Below are 8370 nucleotides of genomic sequence, written 5' to 3' on the forward strand. Positions count from 1 at the left end.
TCGATGGGGCTCCTGTCATTCCGTCTTGTTTAGAGAGAAGGAAGTCACTGCACAGAATGAAACAACTTGCTTAAGAAGACTTCTTAGTTTGTGGTTAACTGAAGCAGGGGACCAAAGGCCACAGCACCTCAATGTTTCTAAATTCTCTGGCCTTCTTCCCTAAAACCAATGTCCTGAATTTCGCTTTGGAATGAAAAAGTCTTCACACACAGGCTATTTCTCGCCTTGAGCTACTGACAGGTGGAGCTGCCTGCACAATTAAGCGCTCTCTCTCTCTTTCTCTCTCTCTCTCTCTCTCTCTCTCTCTCTCTCTCTCTCTCTCTCTCTCTCGGCCATGCCCATTTGTGACATGCATTGTTACCACTTAGAGTAATAAAATGACTCCTATTTGTAAGCATTCGGCTTCCCAAGGCACTCCTGAGGACATAGACATGCTTGCTGTTCGTGTGGCCAGATTAACCACCTGATACAACAGGTGACCAACAGCCCACAGAACCTTCGGAGTACCCAGGAGAACGTCGTCTTTTCAAACAAAAAGAAAACATCATTTTCAAGACAAAGGAAATATTGTGATAGATAATGATAACATTTGTTTGTCAAAGAGCCATAAGGCTCAGTTATTTGTGTATTTACCTTCATGGGGATCAGGACCATAACGGCAAACGCACCCAGTGTTCTCAAAAATCCTAACGTGTCCCACCTGTTGGCCCTGCATGGCTCATACGACCTCTGTGTCTCTCAGACAATTCTCCATCACACCTTTCTTTGCAGTCCCCACCATCACACTGCTTCAGCTTTGCAACCTCTGGCTGCACTCTGTGAATTTCAAGTGCAACAGGAAGGTCTGGTTAGAATGTCACTAAAGCTTTATCATGTAGGCAATGCAGACAGACAGACAGACAGATAGTGCCCTGGTGTCAGAGAGGTGATCTCCTTCCCAGTCTTAGTGTGACATCTATATCACCCACCAGAAGAACACTTTCTGGCTACAAGCTATCTAGCCACTAGAACACTAGAGTAGCTATTTAGCCACTCAGCCAAAGGCTATTACAGAGAGGAGGTTTAAAGTGGCAAGAGGCTGTGTCTTAGCTACAGAGCAGCGCGTGATCTGAAATCTGAAATTCTAGGAAACAGAACTTTCCCAAGGAGCAATGACAGTCCTCGGTGGCCTGGAGTCAAGCTCTGGGTAAAAACTCCCTGTAAAATGAGCTGGATTTGCATCCCTTCCCTGTATTCACGGTCTAAGAATGGGTCAGCAAGTTCAGAACCCCAATGTTGACACAAAATACTAGAAAGCTGAAGGCAGAAGGCAGGTGCCTTTTAATCCGAGGTCTCATTAAGACTTGCGCACTTGAGCTTCTGTTCTGTTTAGACTTGAATAACCTTTATCTCCAAGTCCATCCTGTAGGGAATGAACTCAAAGTTCTCTCTGCCTCACAGTTCACAGGAGGAAGGAAACGGACCACTGCTTTTCACATTTCCTCGTGTAAGATGGAATGCTGAAAATGGAGAGAGAGGCAGAACTCTGTAAGTTCAAGGCCAGCCTGGTCTACAGAGCGAGTTCCAGGACATGCAAGGATACACAGAGAAATCCTGTCTCAAAAATACTTCTAAAATGATAAAAGAAAGGAAAATGGAGAGTGAAAGCACAGGCCTCACTATGGAGGGACAATCAGGGGGACTCGGGCTGTAGGGACAGGCCCAGACACATTGGAACAAAATCTCTTTGGCAAACCAAAGTGACCGCTCAGCCAGTTCTTGTCCCAAACCTAGCATGCCTCTGTCCTTCGCGCTGAACCTGGTGAAAGAAAGCCTCAGCCAAATCCAACACTGACAAGAGTGTGGGGCACATTAGGAGCGTCAGAGACACTGGATGCTCTTGTTTGCAGGGCTCCATCCTTCACAAAGGTAAATACATAAATAATCTAGTTATTGCTACCCTGGTATACAGACAGTTGCCCTATTATGATCAATCACCTTTCCTTCAACCTGAAAGCTCACTTCTTCATTTTCTTGACTGAAAATAAATTGAATCATTTACACGGGTACCCTGAATGTCTTGTGTGACATAGGTACTATGCCCATTTTCCTGGGTGGATATGACGGCCATGATGACAGAAAACAAAAGGAGTCGGGAAAATTTATGTCAGCAGCTGCTTTCTCAGCTGCAGGAGAGATTTCATTGTGCCCACAAGGCTGAAAGGGCAACAACAACAAAATTATTTTTTTTTTAATATTCTGTTCTGTTCATCCACTAATTTGGTCAAAAATAGCTCTGGGGTTTGTTCGGCACAATTTGACCTTCATAATCACACAGATGATTATGGGGTCCCATTAGAACTTTCAAAGTACAAAAGGGGCCCTCAGACAGTCTACTATAATAAAAACAAGCTCATAAAAGTCCCACACATTTCGCATAGGCCTTTGATAACCCATGGCACAATAATGACCTTGAGTAACTCACAGCCTGTACCACATTTTAACCAGTCCTTTAGAGGAAAAGGATTGCTTTTTTTTTTTTTTTTAAGTCTTATTATCTCTGTCTAGTCACCCAGAGCCTTACAAGGAAAAATAAATTTGTTTATGAAAAGATCTGTGAATCATCAGAAATGACCCCTTTCTTCTCTGGCGCCTTCTTCTAAGGCAGGTATATCAGACAAGAAACATGATGGCAGCCTGGTCTCCTATGCCTGACCTCAACCCATCTGTCTGGAATCCTCATCTCCTTTTCCCTCTGGCCTTAGTCTCTGTTCAGTAAGGCCAGAGGCTTGACCTAGAGTCAACAGAGAGAGCCTAAAATTTAAACATGTGTTTCAGGGCCTCTGGGGGAGCCAAGAAGAGAGGGATGCCCTCAAACAGAGCACATCCCTCCACCTTTCAGAGACCTGAGTCTTAATGATCTTTCAAAGCTGGGGCAGAAAGTCATCAAATGGGATGGTTTCTGAGATACCCTTCATTCTGAGCACGCTGTAACTCTACAACTGCCATCAGCTTGCTCCGGTGAGTTCCTTTCAGGTTGGCCTGTCAGTGGGGTTGTCTGAAGACATCTTTCCTAACCTACAGCCTTTCGTGAGTTAATTCGGAATACGTTACCCCGGATTATAGAAAAGAACATTGTGATGAAGCCAGGTATGAAATCTTAACGTGGGAACAGCAGGAATGCAGTCGTGGAGAGATCAGAGTAGACTGTGTGCCAACTAGGAGTGTGGAGCAGCAGGATCAGCGGAGATCTCAGCCATGACGGGCACTCAAAAACCCCAGGCAAGGGCATTGGGCGTCCTAACTGCACATCCTTCACAGGTCCATCGTAATCCATACACAGGACTAAGAAAGTCCCCGTTTGCCATCTGCAAGACAGAGCCTTAGAGTGGCTACATGGTGACCTGGGATCATGCAAGGCATCAAGCCCAGAGTCAAGGAAGTGGGGGGCGGGATTTGCCAAAGGAGGAGATGAAAGAGAAGATCAAATTTTCTGACCCTATTTCTCCTTTTGTTCAAGTCACATGTTGAGCTCCACAGTCAGCCAGGCACCTAACACTGATCCCATTTCTGCAGCAGCCTGGGGCTGAGAAGACACCAGAAATTAGTCAATAACCTTCCAGGAGGCTGCATGCGTGCGTGCGTGCGTGCGTGCGTGCGTGCGTGCGTGCGTGCGTGCGTGCGTGCATGCGTGCAGATATGGTGGAGCTGTCCACCCACACCCATGGTAGGAACACACTTCTCTGCTTCCTTATCGCTGGCTATGTCCTTGCTTTGGTCATGACCTCCGAAGTGATGTAAGCTATTTCCAGGTGGAGGCTTTTAATTTACCAATCTACCTCTGTGTCCCCAGACCCTGACAGCTGGCAGCATGTCCCACAGAAGTTGACCCAGCCTGGCTTCCTGGGGTCCAGACAAACGAAGACACGTGTCACTTGAGGAAGAAATGAGTTTGTTTATGTCACTGGGAGCCGTTGGGGGTGCTTGTTACCCCAGCACACCTGACTCATACTGAATTATGCAGTAACCATAAAGCACGAAAGCAGAAAGATTAAGAAAGCCAGAGTTTTGTGTCAGTCATAATCCTCATTGATTCAGCAACTCTTCTAAAGAAAGAAGGTTTGTTGTTTTGTTTTGTTTTTTTTCCTCCGTTTTGAGACCCAGCAAAAGGTATTTTGCTTGCCTCCTATCCTGTGACCAGCGGGCTTCTATTATCTAATGTAAGAGTATAAACGCAAATGAACTCCATCAATAGGATTGGTTGTTGATTAAAGCTCCCCTCAGAGTCCGGCAATATAAGCTTATAACCCTGAATAGACACTCCTGGCATATTTATTTTTTAAATCAACGTCTTAAAAACTATGACAAACCCAGACAGAAGCGGGAGGCAGGAGTAGGGGAGAAACTCAGAGCTAGAAAAGAAAATTTTGAAGTTGTTTCTCCTCCCCGACACCTGCCTGTTTTTTGTTTGTTTGTTGTTTTGTTCCTTTTTTAGAGCCATTTTCAATCTCTTTGACTTCATAGGGCCGTACTATACTTTCAATCAACTCTCAATTTTGACCTTTTATCCTTCTGTGATTATTTAAAATATCACTGCATTTCAAACTGTATTTCTTTGCTCTCTCTATCCTGTCTCCTCTGAATTCACAAAGCTAGGTTACAGGTGACCAGGACACCACTGTGCACAGAATACACTCAGTCTACTGTTCTATACAAATGAGTCCTCCCTGAGTCCTGTGGGGTAAGCATTCCTTCCTGCTCAAGCTCTGACAGGGACGCAAGGCAGGCAGGGACTAGACTTACTCAAACCTCACAGCCAAAAGCTAAGGGCATCAGGCAGCATGTCTCTGGTAAGTAGCTTCAGCTTCTGAGACCTCAGCCCCACATTTGTGGCCCCATGGAGCAGTCCGTCAGGAAGGGGACAGGTGCACAGGGCACCCATACAGGCAGACAGACAGAAAGACAGGACATAAAGGCCACCCTCCCCCGAGAACAAACTGTGAGGCTGGAGGCAGCCAGCCAGAGCTCTTTGTCCCCAGGCACTTCTACAGAAAGTTCTTAAAATAGTGCTTGACCAGGCAGGTATCCTGTGAGCCTGTCTGCTGAGATTCTGGATGCCACAGAAGCTCATGCTCAGGAACAGGCAGCCAGGTCTGGGCCTGGCTCTGTCAGCTGCTAGCTATGTCAGGGCAGCTGAGTGGAACCTAGACAGCAGACAGCAATTACATCGACAAGCAAGGCTCCATTCTGTTCATGCTATTTGCTCACGTGGCCCAAAGATGACAAGTGGTCCTGCTGTCATCCTACATTTCAGAGAAAACACAGACAGGAAGTGAAAGAGCCAAGATTTAGTGCATCAATTTCCTCTCTTTGGGCCTCAGTTTACTCCTCTATATAAATAAGAAAGTTGAGTCTGATGATCCCAAAACTCAATTCCATATCTCCTATTGGGCTTCCCCAATCTGCTTCCAAATCCTGTCTGCAAATTCACAAACACCCGGAGAAAGTGAGGTATCCAGTCTTCACTCACTTAAATCTGTAGGGTTTGTATCCCACACTCCCCTTTTTCCACTGTTGTTCCGGTTGACCAGAGGGAACAGACTGTGGTCCAAACAACTGCTTTGTTTCTTAAGCCTGTTAACATTAGAGAGTACACGGTGACAACTCTTCTATAAGATTAATCCAAGTGACAGAAGCAATAGTGAGGGAAAAGACTGGTGTTCAATTATATTCCACCATCCTTGATGCAATAAAATAAAGCACCTCTCCTCATCCTGGTAGGTGGGTTGATGACATTTGAGGAGGCAGCATGGGATTAAGACCAATTTGAACTCTCCACAGCACTGAAAAAGGTAACCACGGTCTGGGAGGGCTGGGTGGAACTCCTGGTCCAACGTTGCAATGCGTTCACAATTTTAAATCAACAGGCCAACAAAGTAACACTCGCAAATTAATCAGCTTCCTCTAGGATCTCAGGGTTCCCTGGCCCTAAACAGGAAACCCCAGAAGTCCCCATCTTCAGGAAAGAACAGAATTCAATAGGAGCCTTGCTAAAAATGTTGAGTCCTGGGCCTACCTGTGAAAATGGTAAAATGGTAGCGCAGTCTTTGGTGAAGTGTGATAATTTTAGCCTGTCTCCCTAACCCAGCCATCATTCACAGCTTGTGGACCATACTTTGGAGGTATAAAGTCTGGTCTGTGTACGAGGTCCATCACTCCTATTTTCCTCAAGAGAGATGTGGACTTCAGCTGCTATTTTAGGCAAGCACAAGCCAGCCTTGGAAAGCAAGATGACAGATACAATTGAGGCCTGTTTTATCTGGAGTAGAGGTAGGATGTGTGTTTGTTAATTAAGACTTTGAAAACTTTGAAACTGTGGTACACAATGGCTGTGACCTTCATGCCATTCCAGTCACTAAACAGCATCCCATTTTACTCAAAGCTTCTGTTTTAAAGTCACCTTAGGGAGGTCATAGTATTTATAGTCTCCAATCAGGTGCCTTGTGACAAGTAACAGGTGTTAATTTTACTGATACACAAAGACTAAAGCAATTAACTAAAAGTGTCTGGGAGGCAGGAAGTGTAACTCTCCCTCTGTCTGCCTCTCAGATGTTTGGGGGGGCGGTTATTGGAGAACTGAGGAGGGTCTGAGCGGACTGTTTACAATTCTTCTGGGGATTGACACAGCTGAAGGCACCCCGAATGGTAGGGAAAGTCTTTAGAAGTGTGAAGCCTCTGCAGAAACTGTGTTTGTGTTCTGAGTCTGTAACCCTAGTAGCCATGTAACCTCTCAGGGTCTCGTTCTCTGTACAATAGGGCCAATAATATTATTGATATTAACTCATGGTGTTAGGAAGGTGGAATGAGATAACAGATGTAAATCAGCCAACTGAGACTCCTCAAGAATCGATCATCCCCACCCTCCCTTCTCTGCTGAACAGAAAGACAGGAACCAGGAGAGAGCATCACCCTTGGCTGTGATGGCTGCTGTGGGTGTGTGCACAAGCTGGCCAGGTTTAGCTGCACAACCAACCATTTCAATGATCACTGGTTTTGGGCCAAGATTTTGAAAAGGCCATAGAGGGGTTGGCCTGCTCTGCTCAGTGAGATCTAAGGTGGCAGTGAAGAGAACTGATGACCCAGGGTGACTCAGCTTCAGGAGCATCTTTAATTCACATCTTTAATTTCTGGGAGGTTGTTACCTGCCCTTCACCCCAGCCAGGAGCCTTGTAACCCACATGCTGGCTCAGCCTCCTAAGAGGAGGGTCCCAAGAATCCCAGGAGGAAGCTTCTTGACTTTTCATGACTGAACATCACTTCCATCGTGGCCACATGGGAGCCTAAGGAGGAGAATGTTGGTCTAGGTAGTCAATAAAACAAGCATCAAGGACAAAGTCTGGGGGTAGAATGGCAGGAAAGAGGGAGGGAGGCCAGTGGGAAGGCTACCACCCAGAACCTGCCAAGAGTCGGTGGCGCTCTTAACCCCTACATCTCAAGAAGAGCCTGGGATGGGAGGAAGCATGCCCAACCCCCACCTTCAGACAATTTTGCAGTGCAGCACTTGTTTGGGCTTTCTTCCTCCCACGTGCACCAAAAAGTAAAAATGAAAACAATCCTATATACCCTTTCAGGCCCTTTCTAGGTCACCTTCTCTGGAACATCTTTCCTGGTGGTCCTTAAGGTCCTTCAGAATCCCTAGAGTTTTACCTGTACTCTTCTTTTACATAAACTACTCTTCACCTCTGCCAAGCACCGCCATAATCGGAGAATCCCCTCACTCCTGCACCGCATTCTTTCCTCTGCTCCCAGCCCACCCAGAAGTGTGCCTAGGAAGAAAAACAAGATGAAAGGTCTACCTAGTTCTGGAAGAAGCTAGCTAGATTCTTGTGTTGGCGTTGAGAGGTGGTAAAGAAATCAAGTGCTGATGGGAAGTGGAGATGAGTCAGGTGTGATTGCCACTATCCAATAGCTCTCCCTCAGCTGCTCCTCAAAACCTTTTTAATACATTTTATAATATGACTGTATACACACACACACACACACACACACTGATACATATACATATACACACATTCCGTCACACACACATACATAAACACAAGCAGACACAGCTATTTGATAGCATTATGAGACTCCATGATGGAGGCATGATTTCAGATACCCTTAAAGAATTGTTTACATTTGAATAGATATACCCTTTCATGAGAAAAATCTGTGCAGTCTGGCTCCTTCTCCGAGAGCATGTTCTATACCTTACTTTGTGTGTCTCCTCGGAATTGATTCCATTGGAGACCACGAAGACTGTGGTGACCAGAAGAAGCCAGGGCAAGATGGCAGCAAGGGTCTGAAAAATAGCAGGATTCAAATCCTTTCCTTATGTGTTCCCTGGGC

The sequence above is a fragment of the Meriones unguiculatus genome, chromosome 16 (assembly GCF_030254825.1).
Source record: "Meriones unguiculatus strain TT.TT164.6M chromosome 16, Bangor_MerUng_6.1, whole genome shotgun sequence".
Lineage (NCBI taxonomy): Eukaryota > Metazoa > Chordata > Mammalia > Rodentia > Muridae > Meriones > Meriones unguiculatus.